This window comes from Columba livia, chromosome Z (assembly GCF_036013475.1).
Source record: "Columba livia isolate bColLiv1 breed racing homer chromosome Z, bColLiv1.pat.W.v2, whole genome shotgun sequence".
Lineage (NCBI taxonomy): Eukaryota > Metazoa > Chordata > Aves > Columbiformes > Columbidae > Columba > Columba livia.
In genome coordinates, this window is record NC_088642.1 from 1,018,967 (window position 1) to 1,038,409 (window position 19,443).

General features: G+C 53.8%; 1 protein-coding gene across 39 annotated transcripts in view; it reads left to right on the forward strand.

Annotated features, from left to right (window-relative positions):
• The window catches only part of LOC135577379 (transcription factor 4), a 176,395-nt gene that overhangs the window by 119,999 nt on the left and 36,953 nt on the right, over positions 1 to 19,443 (forward strand). Inside the window, exon 1 of one of the 39 annotated variants that reach the window (XM_065046777.1) lies at positions 1,115 to 1,138. The exons of the other annotated variants lie outside the window; for them this stretch is intronic. The gene's annotated coding sequence lies outside the window, so the exon portion shown is untranslated. Of the gene's footprint in view, positions 1 to 1,114; positions 1,139 to 19,443 lie in introns of those variants that run through there. 39 annotated transcript variants of the gene reach the window in all.

Genomic DNA, 19,443 nt, shown 5'->3' on the forward strand with positions numbered 1-19,443 from the left:
CGGGGAGAATAATTGAGACAAAATTCTCAGAACGCAAAAAAACGAAGAGTTGTAAATTCACTGCAGGGCTTTAATTTTTTTAATGACTTCTTCCTGTTTTGGGGCTGCGGAGGCTCCGGCCGAAGCCCACCTGACGTTCCCCTGCACGGCAGGGCCGGCGGGAAACGCCAAAGTTGCCAAGCGCCGCTGTTGATCCTCCGCCGGCAATAAAACGCGGGCGGCAGCGGCGGGACCGCGGTGGAACACCCCCGGCACCCACCCAGCTTCATTCCGCTCGCGGTCCCTCGCGCAGGGGGCGAGATGAGTGTTGGATGAGCCGAGGGGGAGCCGCCTTTGCCTTTTGCTTAGTTATTTTTTCCCCTTCATTCTGTTGGTTTGTTGTTTGTTTTCGTGCGTGCTTCGGTGTGTTTTGTTTTAGCCCGGCCGTGCCTGTCACCCCGACACCAACCCGCGGGGCTCCCCAACCCCGCGCGGCCGCCAGGCCCCGGCCACATCCTTTGTGTTTGGGGTCACATAAACCAGGACGGCCCCGGGGGTGCGGGCGGGCTGGGTGACAGGCGGCACAAAGCGGGGGACACGGCGAGGGGGAGCGGGCCGGGGTGTCCCCGCGGCCGGGGAGCGGGGGACAGAGCCCGCATTGTTCAGCCCGCTGCGCATTGTGCGGCGCTTGCGGCGGTGCCAGCGGCCGGGCGGCGGGGACGCCGGGCGGCGATTGTCCCCGCGCGGCTCCGCGGCCGCTCGCGCTCAACTTTCCCCCGGCAGGAAAATACAGAGTTCTGAATTCCTCCCTGTTTTTTCGCTCGCAGTGACAAGTCAATTAGTTGTTTAAATTCGGTGTGAACTCCCTGAACCGCGAGCGGGCAGCGGAAGCGGGTCTGCCCTGGGAATAAACAAAAGAAGGGGGGAAAAATATGCAGAAAGAAACTCATTCCAACGCGCTCTGAATGGATCTGCTGTGGGAAGAGCAGCGCGGTTGGGTACGGGAGCCGCGGAAACGGCTGGAGGAAAATTAAACCGCCAGAAATGCGAGGTTTGCAGAACACATTTCTGCAAGTTGCCTTTTTTCCCCGGCTCGCCGGGCGGTTTAGGAGAGCTGCTCTATGGGAGGGCACTGGGTGCCTCTCGCCGGTGTTCCTCGGTAAGAAATCCTTCCCTTCGCCTCTCTATTTGTGTTAGAAAACCTTAAAACAATAGCAAAACTGCCGGGGGAAAGTGCGAAGCCGAGCTGGCGCTGGCCGATCACGCTCCGCGTTACTGGCGTGCTGTGGAAACACGGGGCTCTCGATTCACTTCTTTGCCCTAAAATATTATAAAAAAGGCATTTTAGCGAGGAGTTGGAAATGTGCTGTGTCTGTGATTAACTATTAACGCTCAGATGCCGTTGGGAGCAGTGAAATGAGCCGGGTTTTGGGCAAGCCTGGCTGCTCGCTCCCGAGTGGCGGGGGTGTTGGGATCTGCACGTTACCTGCCAGGGGAGGGATGCGGGGTCGCTGCCGAAATCCATCCTCACAATTGCTTATCCGCAACTGCATCTCCCTGAGGTTTTAATAAAGTATTATTTGGTCATAGGCAATATATTGAAATGCATGGAACTATAAAGAAGAAATTATTGCAAATGGAAATGAAAAACAAAAGTGGCAAAATTTTCTTTTAATGGTGTCTTAAGATCACATCATCAGCTCCCGCCATGCGCATGTGTTAAATCATATAGGGAAACCTATAATTATTGTAATTGCTCTTTTTGCTTTATCCTAACAAGCTTCAACCCATCTCTCAAACTAGTTGTTTTGAAATAGTTATTTGTCAAGTCATCAAATCACAAAAAGTAAATGCTAATGAGTTTTTCCTGTTTACATTCCGCCTGCTATTCTTATTATAAGGCTTTTCAACTCCATAAAGTTCCTCGATGAAGATGAATGCTCCATGGTATCGTTCTGCCGATGGGCCAGGCCAGGGAGTGCAATAACTCCATGTGCCACCCTTAATAATGACAAGTGAGGAGTTGTGAATGGCACCCGGCTCCGGGAAAGCTCCTTTTTTTTGAGGAGAAATGGCAAAACCGAGCTTGTCCTTGCACCCTTTGCCTGGGCCGGCAGGAATTCAGCCCCGTGTTTGGGGTTCATCGCTGCTGAAAGCAGCGCCAGCGTTCCGCTCGCTGGGACGTCGGGAGCGCTGCTGCGCATCGTCCCCAATATCCATCAGCAAAAGTTCCCCGGTATTGAAAGTGCTTCCGAAGGGCAGGGCTGGATTTGGGAACAGAGCAAGGCTGGATTTACAGCCCCTTCAGCCCAGCGCATCCACATACGGGGAGCTGGGGCTGCGTGATTGGAAATCCATATGTGTCCGTACATACGTATGGACAGAAGAATGCTCCCTCTGCTCAGGACGGGGAGCAGGAGCCAAAAGAGCTGCAGGATTTTTCCAATATTTGGGGGGTTCACCGAAGGGCTGTATGTTTATACCATAAATTAATATAATCGTGTAGGCTCCCTACTGATACCAGCAGGATTTAGTGAGTTATAGCTAGGTGCATAAAACAATATATCTAGTTATATATGTGCATGCCCATTTTGATGCAGTCAGTGATTTTGTCTTTTCCATCCTGGGGGAGGGGAAGGGAGAAAGAGCAAATTGCAGCAAATTGCGCTGTTTTTAAGGCTCAGGATACCTAATTATTGAATTAAAATGGACTTTTGGCAGGTCCGATTGCTTTCTCCGTCGCACACGATGGGAATGTGCGCGGCCTTGTGCTTGCAAAGCCGCGTTGTGCTGAAAGATTGCGGCGATTAGTAAAGCTCAGTCTTCTTGCAGGATGTTAAGCCGAATCTTAGTTTTAAATACGCTTTGCATATGCTGATGGGGAGTGAACTTCACCTCCTCATCTGTGCCAGTTCGGGAATGATCGGGGTGTATTTTATCTCAAAAAGGAATTGTGAATCGAGTGGCGCTGGGTTCTAGATGGACGGTAGACATGGCAGATGATGGTCGGGTGTTGACATCTTATCATAGCGAATATTATGAGCTGCTTTTTTGTGGGCAGGGCCGGGGGGGTTAACAAAAGATCTAATGCCTGGTGCAGTCTTTAAATACCTTTCCAATTGATCTACAGGAAATTGTGCAGAAGAATTGTTTGTTTCCTGTTGCCGTATAAATCTGGTTTGCATTAGACTTGCTTTACTGTAAAATTGCCGTGGCACTTTGGAGACGTGGATTTGCTGCTTTTGCACAGGGAGTTGATTTTGCAAAGCGAATATTGGTGTCGGCCGCTTTCTTTCTGATTTTACGATGCTGTGTTGCCGGAGGAATTTGGGTTTTTATTCCCTTTTCTGCTTTTTAAGTGAAGTTTTGCAGCCTGATGAGCGTGGGGGAAGCTGCTACAAGCACAAGATACCTACACACAATTACCTTCCTTCTTGTGCTCTGATTCTCTGCAGAGAAATCTGACGTGTGTGCACCTTGCAGGGCTGCTCCATTTGCTGCCCAGTTTGTGCATCTTTTAACCATTCCGGTATTTTTTTTTCCCAAACAACCTATTAAAAGCCGCCTTAAAAATCATTCTTTCCAAATCGCATAACGGGGTTTTAATACGTGGGACAATTCCCCGTGCCCTGTGCCGCCGTGCTTGCCAGCGGCGCTTGCGGGGCGGCGTTGTGGGGAAGGGGCTCGCGCCGCGGCCCGGCCCTTGAGACGCGGGATACATTCTCATTAGGGAGCCGCATTCTCATTAGGGAGCCGCATTCTCATTAGGGAGCCGCATTCTCCCACCCCAGCAGGTAGCGCCAAATATTGAGCGTCTGCTTTTGTGCCGCCGTGGCAAGGCAGAATCGTCCGGCCCTAAAGCCGAGCTCGCGCCGGGGAACGTTCCTCCTGCCGAATTCAGGGCAGGTCGCGCTTGTCTCAGCTCACCCAATTGATCTGTCTTCCCTTGGCTTTTGTTGTTCGTGGCTTTGCTTTTGGTTTTGTGGGGGTGGCGTTTATTTAATTTTCCTCGTTTTTCTGCTTTTTTTTTTTTTGCTTTTCCTGCAAAAGTATTATTATAATATTTATATAGAGTATAGTATTATTATAGCGGTATCTCTTGTAAATCAAAGGCACTTGTAAAGTCGGAAGTTGGCTGCAGAATCAACCCGTGGGCGTCGAGGGATTTGCCCCTTTGTGCTGGGGGTTCTCTGGGTTCCTAAGCCATGGATCCTCTGCGCTTTTTCCCAGGCAGAGCCGTCCACATGAATCGCAGCGTGCCGAGCAAACCATGTATTAAAACCTTCCTTGTGCATTTTAAACTGGCGTGCACACAGCTCCAAATAGACCCTGCAATTTGTTGCGTTCAGTCTGACTCTTGAGCTTTGCTTTTTAGCTGTTTTCTCTACGAGTTGTGCTTAGAAAATTAATAATGCTTAGGAAAAGATGTTAGAAAGGAGGGAGGGAAGCTAAAGAGGCCCAAGTTGGACGGAGGAAACGTCCCGCACCTGCAGAGCTTTACGAGGTGCGTGCGGGGAGCGGGGCCGTGGGGACGCGTGTGCGCAGCACCGCTGGGGCTGTAACGAGAAGCAGCTTTGGGTGGGACACGGGGGCTCTGCCCCCGATCCAGCGGGGGTCCCAGGGCCACAGTCCCGCTCGGGCCGGTCATTGGAGGGGCCGGTTGTGGCGCAGCTGCTGCCATTGTGTGCGGCGGGACACACGGGGACAACCCCGGGACAAGCCCGGCCAGGGCTCAACGTCCCTTTGTCACCTCGGGTTTGCGGGGGGCGGCCGTGGTGAAAACAAACCTGGCCGCTCTCAGGACGGCTCTTTGCTCCCAGAGCGGCGTTTCCAATGGCACTTTGAGTTCATCCCGCAGCCGGTGGATCCGCACTATGAAATCCTGCTATTAGCCCTATGCGTTGCATTTATTTTTCCCCCAAAATCCGTGCTGGCGGCAGCGCACAAATAACTCATCCCTAAGGACGCCCGCATGGAAAAGGTCTCGGCCACCATATCTAGCAACCCCTTTTTTTCCCCTATTTTTTTTTTAAAGAATAATGCCAAATTACTTAATGGCTTTCTAATGAATAAAACAAACCAAATTGATGTAACATGCATATTTAAACCCATTCAGCTAAGTACCGACGTGATTAAAATAATCAAACGTATTACTTAAAAAATTAAAAAGGATAAGTTCTGCACCCCATTATTTTATTGACTTGGCAATCGAAATTGCAGGAATGTTGACGTTGCTAATGGCATTAAGGAGCTGAACGGGGGGAGAAGGCTGATTCGGTGCACCTGTCGTGACGGGGTTTAGTGCGGGTGGGACACGGGGGACCCCCAGCCCATTTCCAGTCTCCCTTTGCTTCTTGCTGCAGCTCGTTTTTGCAGCCGAGCGATTACCAGGCTGCTGGAATCTTGCACAGCTTACAAAATAACATGCAAATATTGCACTCTGATACCTGCAAGCCAATATAAATATATAAAATAAAATAGCCATAATATAGCAGAGCGCATTATTGTAGGTGAGAATCCAGCTAGGTAAGGCTTTCCCCTTCTGCCTTTTCGCAAAGTATTTGTTCTTGCGCTCCCTGCTTCTTCCAGTCTTTAATTTGCTGGTTGGGAATAAAGAAATATTCCAGTTCAGCTGCTCTGAAGTGTCGCTTTGCCCCCACATAAAATAGGCGGCTAACGAGCTGCAGAAGGAATGATGAAGCTATCGATGTCCTTTAAGTGGTGGTTGGTGGAGGCGCTCAGGCAATTACACGTGTGGAGTTACGGGACGATTTGAGTTCCTACCATTTCTGAACACCTGGTATTTATTGCGTCTCTCCAAACGTTTCCATGAACGCACCCCCAGCCTCGCGGTGGCCGTTGGCCTGGAGGTTGATCCGAATTAACCCTGTTTCCAGAAGGAAGCAGGAGGGCCCTGGCCTGCTGTCGTGTCTGTGTGTCAGCCCCCGTGCCGTTTGGGGACAGCTGTGAAACTCCGGTGACAGCAGCTGCTTGTCCTGGTAACACCTGGAGAAGAGACGGGGCAGCGCTGGAAACTGGGACCCGGCACCGTGAGCTGATCCGCAGGGCCTGGGGACGGCGGTGTCACCTCCCGCGGTCACACTGGAGCCACTGGCCCACGGGGACAGCGGTGTCACCTCCCATGGTCACACCGGAGCCACTGGCCCACGGGGACAGCGGTATCACCTCCCATGGTCACACCAGAGCCACCGGCCCACGGGGACAGCAGTGTCACCTCCTGCGGTCACACCGGAGCCATGGCCCTTGGGGACAGCGGTGTCACCTCCCATGGTCACACCGGAGCCACCGGCCCATGGGGACAGCGGTGTCACCTCCCTCGGTCCAACTGGAGGCATGGCTCATGGGGACAGTGATGTCGCCTCCTGCGGTCACACTGGAGCCAGCGGCCCATGGGGACAGCAGTGTCACCTCCTGCAGTCACACTGGAGCCATGGCCCGTGGGGACAGCGGTGTCACCTCCCATGGTCACACTGGAGCCATGGCCCATGGGGACAGCGGTGTCACCTCCCATGGTCACACAGGAGCCACCAGCCCATGGGGACAGCGGTGTCACCTCCTGCGGTCACACTGGAGCCACCGGCCCACGGGGACAGCAGTGTCACCTCCTGCGGTCACACCGAAGCCATGGCTCATGGGGACAGCGGTGTCACCTCCCATGGTCACACCGGAGCCATGGCTCATGGGGACAGCGGTGTCACCTCCTGTGGTCACACCGGAGCCACCGGCCCATGGGGACAGTGGTGTCATCTCCCGTGGTCCCACTGGAGCCATGGCTCATGGGGACAGCGGTGTCACCTCCTGTGGTCACACAGGAGCCAGTGGCCCATGGGGACAGCGGTGTCACCTCCCGTGGTCACACCGGAGCCACCGGTATGGGGACGCTCAGGAGGCCACGGGGGTCCCGGGGACACGGTGGGGTTTGGGAGCTCCGGCTGCTGCGCCAAGTTCAGCCGCCCAATCCAATATTCCCTTGTCTTTCCCAGCGCTTGAGCCTCGGAACCCATAAATAACAACTGTCTCCAGGACAGAACTTGCCGCTCGCTATTTTTGTCAGGAAAACAACAACAAGTGGCGTGGCTGCTTTGCTGTTGTTGTTTGTTTGACTTCCTAAATGAGTGTTTTCCGAAGCGCTCACCATTTCCGAAGTTAAACACATGTTGTTTGCGGCGGTTCATTAGAATACAATGCTGAGCGCTAATCTGCTCCGGGCAGAGTTTGGATGGATGGTGACTGGTCCCAGTTCAGCCCCGTGTCCCGGGGGCCGATAACCACCATCCCTTGGGATGATTTCTTTAATTATTGTTATTTTTAAGTATTTTTCTCTCCCCAGTCCACCCGTTCTCACACCGTGGCACGTATATTAGAGGGGGGGTCGCTTTGAGCAGCAAGGTGGCTGCTGTTTGGCGTCTCTGGGACTGTGGAGGATTCATACCCAGCATCCAGCATAAATGAATCCCCGGGGAGCGCCGTCTCCCCCGCCAGCACATGTGCCTTGTGAAGAGGGGCTGCTGGTTCTGCCGGAGCCAAGAGGGGGCACCTTGTGGGTATAGGAAATGAAATGACCCACATACGTGCAGTGCAGCACCGATGGGCTGTGGCAGGAGCCGGGTTGTGCTGGTGCCACACACGCAGCGCTGGGGCTGCGGTTCTGCCGCGGTGGCACGCAGGGGTCTGCCGCGGTGGCACGCGGGGATGTGCCGCGGTGGCACGCGGGGATGTGCCGCGATGGCACGCAGGGCTCTGCCGCGGTGGCACGCAGGGCTCTGCCGCGATGGCACACAGGATCTGCCGCGGTGGCACGCAGGGATCTGCCGCGATGGCACGCAGGATCTGCCACAGTGGCACGCAGGGTTCTGCCCCCGTGGCACGCAGGATCTGCCGTGATGGCACGCAGGGATCTGCCACGATGGCACGCAGGGATGTGCCGCGGTGGCACACGGGATCTGCCGCGGTGGCACGCAGGGGTCTGCCGCGATGGCACGCAGGATCTGCCACAGTGGCACGCAGGGTTCTGCCCCCGTGGCACGCAGGGTTCTGCCACAATGGCACACAGTATCTGCCGCGATGGCACGCAGGGATCTGCCCCCGTGGCACGCAGGGTTCTGCCACGATGGCACGCAGGGGTCTGCCGCGATGGCGCGCAGGGGTCTGCCGCGATGGCACGCAGGGGTCTGCCGCGATGGCACACAGGGTTCTGCCGCGATGGCACGCAGGGGTCTGCCGCGATGGCACGCAGGGGTCTGCCGCGATGGCACGCAGGGGTCTGCCGCGATGGCACGCAGAATGTGCCACGATGGCACGCAGGGATCTGCCGCGATGGCACGCAGGGATCTGCCGCGATGCGCAGCGAGCGCTTGTACATCTTCCAGAGATCCGGGCCGAGCTCTTTCATGTGGTGTGCTGTTAACTCATAGGATGGTAATTTGCTTTCAGTGTCTCGCTGGCTTATTTATAGCCTTAGCGATTTCTCATAGCGACGTTTACTGTGTTGGGGGAGAGAAAAGAGGGAAGAAAGATCCAGTAAATAAAACCATAACAGCGTAAGCCGTCCTTCTCATGTCCTGTAGCTCTGGATTTGATCTGAGAGGAAATCACGGTGTTTTTAGCTCGTGGGACAAGCTCCCGGATCCCGGGGGACCGAGCTGTGGCCGGTACCGTGCGGGCCGCGGGATGCAGGACGCAGGACACGGTCTGTGCTCCGGCACACAACACACAGCCCTTTTTGGTTTTGTTTAAAATCAGATTATAAATGCGTTCAAACACAACTGTTCTCTACTGGAAAACACTTTGGGGGAGTTCAGAGAGTTCAGTGCAGAACGGCGGCACCTGCGTTTCTGAACGGCGTTTGGGGTGTTTGAATGGGATGGATGCGACTGTGGAAACACCTTCCCGTCCATCTCTGGGGTACACCCAGGGCGCTTTTACAAGGTTTTGGGCACATCTGGCAAACTGTCATTTGCAGAAAAAGGGATGTTTTTAAAGTTTTTTTGGTTGTTGTTGGGTTTTTTATCTTCACTAAGACACAGAGCAGATTCTTGTAAGCACATACACGCATGTGGTGGCTTCGCTGGCAATACTGACATGCTTAAATCCGTGCGCACTAAACCTCCCAGCTGGAGGAGATCCCAGCGCTCTCGCTAAAGCAAAAAGGAGAGCTGCAAATACAGATTTTGGTGTGTGTGTTGGTGTGTTCACAGTTACCAGCGCTCTCAGGTGGGAAGGATTGAAAATGTCTCCCTTTAGTGCTTCTGGAAGGTTGAAGGAGCTGATTCCCTTCCAGTTTGCTTCTGTCCTGCGAGCGATGCGAAGAGAGAAAGAAGAGGGCAATGCTTGAGATCTTGCTCCGGGTCATCGCTAAAGGGATTTATTTCTCCCCACCGAGATGCCCTTTGGCGAGGCCGGTTTGCTAACGGGCAGGAGTGCATGCTTTTGCAGTGGCTCCTTCCCGCTGTGAGGTATTGCTGTGCCACAGCACCGAGTCTGCTCCATAACCCTATTACTTGGAGAGGGCGATTCCTCCGGCTAATGAGGCCTTTATTAGAGCAGCGATACCTTTGGCCTGTGGCTCTGGACTAACACGCTCATCCTCCAGCGCTACCGCAGGTTCAAACGCCTCTTGTTACTCTGAGTTGGGACAGTCAGATTTGCATAAACGCCTTCCTAGCTTTTAAACTGTGCTTTGTACGTCTCAGGTTTATCAGCCCCAGTGTTTGCTCGGCGGGACCGGGCGCCGGGAGATAACGGCGTGGCGAAGCGGCAGATGCTCCGTCACCGGTGCACAAGCGGGCGGTTTCCGCCGGCGATAATTGCGGCGCTGTGTTGTGCGCTCGCTTTCAGCCCGCGCCGCCTTCGGTTCCTCTTATGCAAATACCGCTTTAAACTTAGAAATGCCAATTTGCATTAATATTTTGGTTCCGTATAGCTATGAAAAAACGCACACACACAAAAAAAAAAACAAGTGCATTTTAATGAGCGCTTGGCAGAATGTCGAAAAAAGATATGGTACTCATTAAATGCTATTCGATGAAATGCAGCGGTTTTGTTGCCAAAAATCATTAGGATAAAGCGTAACGCGAGTTAAGGCCGCGAGTATGGCCCTCACCAAAAGAGCTGCAGGGCCGTGGCGGTGCCTCCTGCATCCAAACCTCTTTTTGGGAATATTGGGAAATCCGGAATGGGGCATGAACGTGTGCTCGTCAATACCCCGTCCGTATGGATCTGTAGCCGCTGGATTCCTTCCCTGGATTTTCCGCCCCTTATTCCTCATGGCACAAAACCGCAGGGACACTCGCGCTCCTCCGACGCTTTATTTTCTCTCGAAATTGTTATTAATATCAGAAACGCCTCCAGGGCTGATAGAGGCGAAGCCGCGTTTGTGGAGGAGGGCAGGACAGGGTTAAACGAGCTCTTTTCTTCATTACTCACAAGTGATATAGACTTTTCTTTGACTAATGTAGCTTAATTAGTGGTCAATTAAAACTGAACATTGTTGAATTGAAGTTCTTTGATCGCAGGCCTTGGCATGGGCTCCCTTTCTTTAACTAGCCACCATCTTGAATTCATTTGGAACCAGTAGTGTAAACAAGTTTAGAACTGGTTCTTTTAGAAGAAGTCAGCAGGCTTGTATAGCTGTGGTTTCTTTCTTTTCCTCTGCTTTTTTTTAACTTCTGTAGGCGGCGATTCAAAGCGGCGTTAAATGAAAACAGTGCTACACCCCGAAAAGTGCATTAAACCAAAAATCGCATTAATTAATCAGGACTCGGCGGTTCCTCCTCGTTCCATTTCTTGTCATAATCTGCGTTTTCTCTCTGGTGAATAATTTCATGATTATCTGAGCTATCTCTTGTTCCGTAATTGGGCGGCAGTTGTTCAGGGCGCGCTCGGGGACTCCGCAGCCGCCAAGCAAGGAAACAACATTGGCAGAGAGAAGAATGTGTTTTAAAACCAGCGCGGGGCCGCGGGTTTAATTAGAGAGGTGCAGCTTCAACTTGTGCCGTCCAACAGCAGCCCCTTCAGAAGAGGCTCCGTGCATCATCCCTAAGGGTTATTTTAAGCAGGACGTCCCGGAGGGGTTCTGGTAAGTGAACGTTGCGCTCCAGAAGCACACGGTTCAGATGACGGGCGTAACGTGCCCTCTGAAAGTACGTTGGGTCGCGTTTGGATGGTTTCCCTAACAGTCCAGTCGTTTCAGCCGTGACTTGAGCCAAAGATGGAGCCGAAAGTGCTCGGTCATTGCGGAGAGCCTGGTGAAAGTCATTGCTGAACGCCCGGCTTTGTTAGGCCGGCTTTGTTAGCCCAGCTCTGCAGCACAGCTCTGCCTGCGGGCAGGGAGTAAAGCCCGGTTCCAACAGCCGTCGGGGCCTGAGCAGCACACTTCTCTTTATGATACACATGGAGCAGGCTGAGGTTTTCAAAATGGATGTATTTATCAGTAGCTTGCCTTTAAATGCACTATTTTACAATACCTTATTAACATTATTTAGCAGCTAAACTCTGGAAGAAAACCATGTTTGGGGGGTTGGTTTGGGTTTGGGGATTTTGGTTGGTTGGTTGGTTGGGTTTATATTTTTCCTTTCCGCTTTGAATCCGCCCACCTTCACATGACCAAGTCTGAGCTTGAGTCAGGCTCAGCCAAGCCCAGATTTCCCGTGTCCGCGTTTAAACCGCGCAGATTCTCACCGTCCTGAGACTCCTGCTATTAAGAGGCCTTGCAGGCGGCTTTTCAAGCGCGATTCATCCCCCAAAACTAAGATTGAAGGGGTTCTGACGCCTTATTTAAGCCCCGTAGCGCTGCACTTGAGCAGCAATGGTTGTAGGCCGGCCTGGCGCTCGCTGCCCTGCAGCCGCCCCCTGCCCACCCTCCAGCCTCAGCATTTAGCTCCTCTTTCCCATCCAAACGTTTCATAAGGCCAGTCTCCCACTGGAAATCATCATCAAGAAGTTGAAAGAAATGACTCGCCTATTTGCAGCCTGCTCCTGCCTTGCTCTGGGCTTTAATTGTAGGAGGGACTGGGAGGAAATTGCTCTGCGGCGATGACACGAACAGATTTCTTTCTTTCGTTGAATGATGGCATCTCCAACTTTTAATCCCTTTCATCAGAAAGTGGGTGAAAATCAGAGGCCTAAACAATAATTAAAATAAAATTTCCATCTCTTGACAGAAAGAGAAATTGTTTATAGTAAATGTGCCTTTCAGCCTTCCCTCATGCCTTCTCCCAAAAGGACTGATTAGGATGTAATAATTGGGGATGATAGCAGGAGGAAGACGACAATTCCATTTAATTAAAGATAATTTATTTTACTTTAACTTGGTGATGTCCCACATGAATAAGAGTAGATTTAGCAGATAGATTTATTAATGGGTACTGACATCTCTGCTGACATACAAAGCAAACATTTTCCCTCCTCGTTGTTTTCATGGTGTCTCGGCACCTGAAGCCGCTGGCGCCCGCTCGTCCCTCGTCACCCGACGGGCACCCGGCTCTTCCCAACAATCCACCCGCAGAGCGCGGAGCCCGCGCTGGGTCCCTCTCCGCCTGTCGCTGGAACCCCCGTTCCGCTGGGGTTGTTGCGCATGCGGTGGTCCTGGAGTCCCCGCTTCACAGGAGGCAGAATTGTTGCCCTGAGGGTGGTAAAACACGGGTCCATGTTCCCAGAGAGGTGGTGGATGAGCCAGGCTGGACGGGCTCTGGTGACGATGTCCCTGCTCATGGCAGGGGCTGAGCTTTGAAGGTCCATCCAACCCAAACCTTTCTGTGGTTCTCCTGGGTGAAATCCCAGTGGTTTTGGGGGCGCATCCCCCTCTCTGTGGTGTAACAGGACGCCCGACCCAGGCTTGGCATCCTGCCTGCTAACAGAGTCATTTATAGCTGTATCCCCGGGGTGCTCCATCAGCCTCGCTCCTAAACCAGGGCTATCATTCGCAGCTTCCCTTGGGTTGTCCCAGTCCCTCCCAGTTTGCCCAGTTCATCCTGCGCCCACTTCAGTCCCCTCTTTCCCAATGAGCATCTCAGCCCTGCTGCTGGACACCCACGCCAGGGTACAACCCACCGTCGGGGCTTCGGCAAGCAGATACGGTCTAATTAATTGTATATGCTTTAAATTATTGGGCTAGGTAGATTATGACCAGAAACACTGGAAGGTTGCAAAATTAAGGCTGTTTTCTTGCAGAGACATTTGAGAGCAAAGCGCAGGCAGATGTCTGATGCATTCACTGTCTCTGCGTGTATTTGTAAACAGAGCATAGGAAATGAAAAAAGCCCAGCCCAACACAAAATGGTTCTCAAGAAACGCAGAGGAGGAAAGGAAGTTCGAAAGCAGACCCTGAAAGAAGGACAGGGCGTCAAACAGTCTTCCTCCTTTTCTCTGTCTCTTCTAGGAACACCTTCACTAAAAAAAATAAACGCCCAAAAACTTGCTATCTTAACGTGAAATGGGAAAATTCACGTATGGAAACTGCCCCTGGAACTCGGCCAAGTGGCGGTTTTGTTCTTTCCCTGCTCGCTTTTATTTCTGTTTTCCCACTCTTCTTGGTCTGCTCCCTCGTTATTACATTCCGGGGCTCTGGTTGTGCCGTGCCGAGCACCTGCAGCTGTTGAATCCCGGCGGCTGCAGGACGTGGGCTCCGTTTGGTCGTGTTGTGCCGTCTCCCTGCTCACAGCCCTGGTCCTTTGTCCTTTGCTCCTGCCCGCTCGCAGCGTTGCTGTTTTCTTGCCGTCCTGGTCACATCTGCTGCCGCTCCCCGTTGCCCTCTGCATCCTCAGGGTCGTGTTGATTCACCCAAATTAACCAAGTCTCCCTGGCCCCTCATCGCCTTTCATGGAGCCAGCATCTCCAAAACGCACAATTTTCTCATTTCTCCGCAGCTTCGGCTGCATCTCGTGTGCTGGCGCGGCTTCCCGTCCCCTCACCCCGCACTCCCCAAGTGCCAGCAGGGCTGGTGACGGTCCCCGCGACCGCCCAGACGGCAGAGCCGTGCCCAACCTTCCGTGCCTGCTGCTCCGGCTGCCGGTGGTGCCGGCGACCCCGGGCGCCCCCCTGCGCTTTGTCCCTCTGTAATACACCCCAAAACCACTGAGGTCTTTCTGCTGTGCCCGTTGCCGCTTAGATACTCAATTTCCCCCTCTCTGGGTTTTGCTCTTTTCTCTCTGCTTTGCTTTCCTCTTCTTTTGACCCCCGGGGTTCCCTCTTGCTGTAGGTGGCCGTGTCCCACCCTCTCCTTAGCCCCCCCTTGTTCTTCTCCCCTCTCTTTAGCTCCTTTTGGAAGCAGTTGTGCTTTGGCAGGGCCGTTTGGTTGGGCTCTGCCTCCTGCTTGCCCGGCATCCCAGCAAACCATGTCCCTTTGGGGCAAGATTCACCTGCAGCCACTGTCCCCATGCGGCTGGTGGCGTCGGCTCCTTTGTCCCAGGCCGGCTGCGCCATACAGACAAACAGCAAGAAAGAAATCGGAGTCTGAACAGAAAATCTCCGTGTCTATTTCTGTTATTGTTGCTTTTTTAGACTATTGCTGCTCAGGGATGACATAATGTTGTAATTTTTATTTTCTTTTCTCTAATTTAGTTGACCCCTTTTTAACTTGAGGGCGTTCACAAGATGCAGCGTTCAGCAGCCCCATCTGGAAGGCATTTGAACCGAGCAGGATCTGCGGGCTTAGAGGATCCTACAGGGTGGGATGAGGAAAAACCGGCGGCAGCTCATGTTCGGGGTGTGCTGAGCGTGGGGCAGCGATTCCTGGCGGGAGCGGCACAGGATGGGTAGTTTGCTCCAAATCTCAGCGTTTCACTCAAAACGAGCTGTGGCTTTTGGGCCAACATCGGTCTCTGCAGGTTCCCCCCTGAGCGCGTGGGGCTGGGACGTGGCCGGCGGCCACACAAACCCCTGCGTGCCAGCGCCGCGGTGCAAAGCCGTCACCCACATTTGTTTAATAAACGCGAGCAGCAGGAGAGGAGAAAATCACAGGAGTAAACCCTCTGCGGAGCGGGAGTTGGGGTTTCGGTGCACGGAGAGTCGATGGAGGAGTGTGGTGCGGGAGGGATGAGTTTTGCAGCCGCTCTTTTCCGCAGCACTGAGCGACCTTGGCCGCGGTGCCGGTGCCGGACAGGTGCCCTGCGCCGTACACTTGTTTTTCACGGTGCCCCGTGCACTTAGCGGCTCAGCGGGACCTGCAATTTCATCCCCCTCGCGGGGCCGGGGGTGGTTCGCATGTGCTGTGCCGTGTCGGGGCTCATCTGCTCTCAATTACCATTTGATGGCAACGCCAGGCCCGAGGCCTTCGGCGTGTTTGTCCTGCGAGAAAGATCTGGAAGAGCCGACATCTGGTTTTGATCGCCGCAATTGCAGGTTGATAGAAGCAGCGCGGGGTGAGGTGGGTGGGTTTTCCTTCCGGCCGGCCTGGAAATGCGTTTTGGCTGGCGGGGCCGCGCTTTTCATCGGCCCCCGCGCCCGCTCCTCTTCCTCTCCCCCCGCTCGCCCCCAGCAACATGTGGCCGAAATTAGGGAGCCGCGGTTTGAAAAGTGCCCTTCTGCTGGAAACCTGGAGCAGGTCAGCCCGCGGAAAGGGGGCTCTGCACCTCGCGCATGTTAAAGTGCAGAACTGTTAGTTTTTAAGGGGTTTTTTAAACTGAAAGCTGGGGAATTCATCGCTAGGCTGGCGGAGCTGTCGCTGTTTGATGGCAGAGTTGGGAGGAGTGAGGACAGCACTGAGTGTGTCCCTCAAGCGCTTGTAAAGAAAGGACAGCACTGAGTGTGTCCCTCAAGCGCTTGTAAAGGAAGGACAGCACTGAGTGTGTCCCTCAAGCGCTTGTAAAGGAAGGAATGGTGATTTATGTTGTTTTTAATTGCATTTTCAACGTTTGGTTTTCTCAGCGTTGCTGTGGGAGCGTCTCCCTGTGCCGGGGCCGCGGTGCTGCCCGGGCCGGGCCTCCCGTCCCCCGGTGCGGACGGGGCGTCCCCGGGGTGCCGAGCAGCCGTCCCCGGGCACAACCGCCAAATGGGCTGCGACCGAAGAACCCGTAACAGCCGAGAGCACGAGCAGCGTCCGTCAGCCCTCGGCTGGCGGGTTGCAGCGCGGTTACGGAGCCGCTGGGTGCCGGTGCCGCGGGGCAGGGCCGGCGCGGGTCCCGAGCCAGCGCGGGCTGCTCGGCCACGTCCTCGCTTAAAAGAGTTCTTCCCTTTGTGCGAAGCTGACACATGTGCTAATGCGGAGCAGCTTGTTCCAGCGAGCAGGTTTATTCCTCCTGACAGCTCTGATAGCCGCTCCGCTTCGCCATTTGGTAATGCACTTATAATTTAATAAACATTCTCTTTGAGATCTTCATTTTCGAGGAGTTTCGCCGTCTATTTTAAAGTCTCTGGGCTGCTGATTGATGGGTTTATTCTCTTTGCAAATGTTTCCTTGGAGCAGGTAGCTATTGAAGTGGATTGCTCTGCGTATGGAAATACCCTGCTCTGGTTTACAGCCTGTTCTTTACATTTGCGCCGTGCGTGCCAGGTAATCGATTTGTCCTAATTGCATGGCAGGGATGCCCTCCCATCTGTCCCGTGGCATCTCACAAATGGGGACACGGGTCGGTTTGAGGGGAGATTCCATCCCCGTGGGCTGGTCCCAGGGATGCTCACCCAGCTCGGTGATGGGAAAACGAGGGGTGCTGGCGACACGTTCCCAGGACAGCGACTTTTCCGCCAGAAGCGAAGAGGAGAAGGTGTTTGGAACGAGGGGGCAGGCTCCCCAACCCCAGCAGCCACGCGGTGGCTTTTCAGTCGGGTCGTGTTACAGAACGGCGTGTTTTTCCCAGATCATTATTCATCAGCTCTTCAAACCTCCCAGCGTGAGTCAGAGTGATTTTGTTCTAAATTCGGGCTCTTTAAAGAATATGAACATCTTTATAATATATTTTGTGTTCAAATCAGAAGGTCACTTGTACACATCTGTGGTTTACTCTCTTTTGCCTTTTTGGAGACAGGGTATTACAATTTTTACCAGTACCATAAATTTAACCCGTTTTACTATTTTGAATCAAGTTATGGGGTTGTTTTCTTTATCAGCACTTAGGATGATTTATATCTCTCTTTAAATGGGGTTATCAGTGCAATTCCTTCTTTGTCAGATTATCTGGCAAACATTTATGGCTAGATTATTAATGCGATGAAATAATACACTTCTTGCTTTTCTAAGCATTGCTTTGTGGAAGAATGACAAAAAGACAGGGCCCAGTCGGGAGGTTGTTTATCCAGTTAATTGTCTCCTCCGCTCTCTTTATTGCCTGTTGAAAATCCTGCAGTCCCCATGATACAGAGGGAAACACATCTGGAGACTTGTGCACGTTTGAATACGAGAGTTCTCCGTGCGTGGCTTTAGTTCATGTGATAACAGCAGAGCTCCACTCCAACCCTTCCTAGGGCTGAGCCCGTCGCAGCAAAACGGGTTCGTTTCACTGTGTGAGACCAACAGAGGAATAAACCAAGTGTCTGGCTTTGGCGAGGAAGAGTTCCGCCCGGTAACACGACACTTTGTAAGCTGGCATTTATTTTGGCCGGTTCTCCTGCCATTCGGCGAGCGCCAGCACCCGTCCTGCTCCTGGGGGTGCTTTGCCTTCCTCCCCCTCCCCGGCTGACCTGTGCGCCAGACTCTTCGGCATCTTCATACAACGGCTAAAGATGGTCCAAAACGCCCCGATCCCCAAAGGTGCGGAGCCAGATTTCAGTCGGCAGGAGGGCACCCTTTGCCAGTTGAGCAGTCAGGCATGGTGGCTGCAGGAATATGGTGAAAACCAGGCTTTAGGTTGGGATAAATGTATATTTTTGTGAGCAGGAGGGCTGGGTTGAGCGGGGAGGGGTGACAGGGGCGATCCCAAGGGACACGGGAGGGGGGTTCTTCATCTTTATTTGCAGTCCAGGGCCCATCTCTGGAGGTTGGGATGCGCGAGACTCGTTGCGTCACTGATGAGGTCACTGATGATGTCACTGATGAGGTCACTGATGATGTCACTGATGAGGTCACCTGCGCCCAGCAGTCCCTTGTGGGGCACAGAGAGCTGGAGCTGCGGGTGACCTTGTTCCTAAGCCCACTTTGGGCTGGTTTTCCTCTGAAATGCAGCAAACTTTGACGCGAGGCTGGTGGCCTCGAGCGCCGCAGGTAGGGGACAGCAGGGACCTGCTTGGAGAGGAGCAAGACATGGTCACCTGGGCAGGATGTCGTGATGTAGCAGAATAGACGCGTTTTGGTGCATTAGTACCCTGGCACAGTGATGCTGTTCCATAAAGGCACCCGTGCACCTGTGTTCTCGTCTTTAATCTTTCAGGCATTCAGCTCTGTTTGCTGAAAGCCTCTCTGATCTCTGTAGAGTTGTTCTCCCATAGCTGGTGTGACCCTTTCTGCATCCCAAGGGGGTCTTGGGGACAGCAGGGTGACCATGAGCCAGCACTGGGCCCTTGTGGCCAGGAAGCCAATGGTACCTGGGGTGGGTTAGAAGGGGGTGGTCAGTAGGTCCGAGAGGTTCTCCTGCCCCTCTGCTCTGCCCTGGGGAGACCACACCTGGAATATTGTGTCCAGCTCTGGCCCCTCAGTTCCAGCAGGACAGGGAACTGCTGGAGAGAGTCCAGCGCAGCCACCAAGATGCTGAAGGGAGTGGAGCATCTCCCGTGTGAGGAAAGGCTGAGGGAGCTGGGGCTCTGGAGCTGGACAAGAGGACACTGAGGGGGGACTCATTCATGTTTACAGATATATAAAGGGGGAGTGTCAGGAGGATGGAGCCAGGCTCTTCTGGGTGACAACCAGTGACAGGACAAGGGGCAGTGGGTGCAAACTGGAACACAGGAGGTTCCACTTATACATGAGAAGAAACTTGTTGGGGGTGAGGGTGGCAGAGCCTGGCCCAGGCTGCCCAGGGGGTTGTGGAGTCTCCTTCTGTGCAGACATTCCAACCCGCCTGGACACCTTCCTGTGTAACCTCATCTGGGTGTTCCTGCTCCATGGGGGATTGCACTGCATGAGCTTGCCAGGGCCCTTCAACCCCTGACACTCTGGGATTGTGTGTGAAGGGGAGAGCGGCTCTGCCAACAGCGCCGCTGACGGTGTCAGAGGTGGCACTGGGGCTGCGGCAGTTCCAAGGGGGTTTGGTGGCACCAGTGCCATCCCACCCGCTGTCCCCCGCCCCGAGGGGTGGATTTTGGGTGCGGAGCCGCCTTGTCTTTGGTTTTACCATCCCAGTCGTCTCCTGGGATGGGTCACTCCCAGCGCTGCACCGCGGGCGGGGGGACGTTCCCCCTTGTCCTATGCGGCGACGGGGTTGGACTCCATGATCCTTGTGTGCCCCTTCTATGATACCCCGAGCCCCCCACACCCACGTCATTCTCAACTGAGGCAGAAGGCGCCGTATTAAAAACCAAGGCTTTGATTTGGCCCTGTCTGTGGTGACGTCCGGGCTGACGACACCGGGGGCTGCG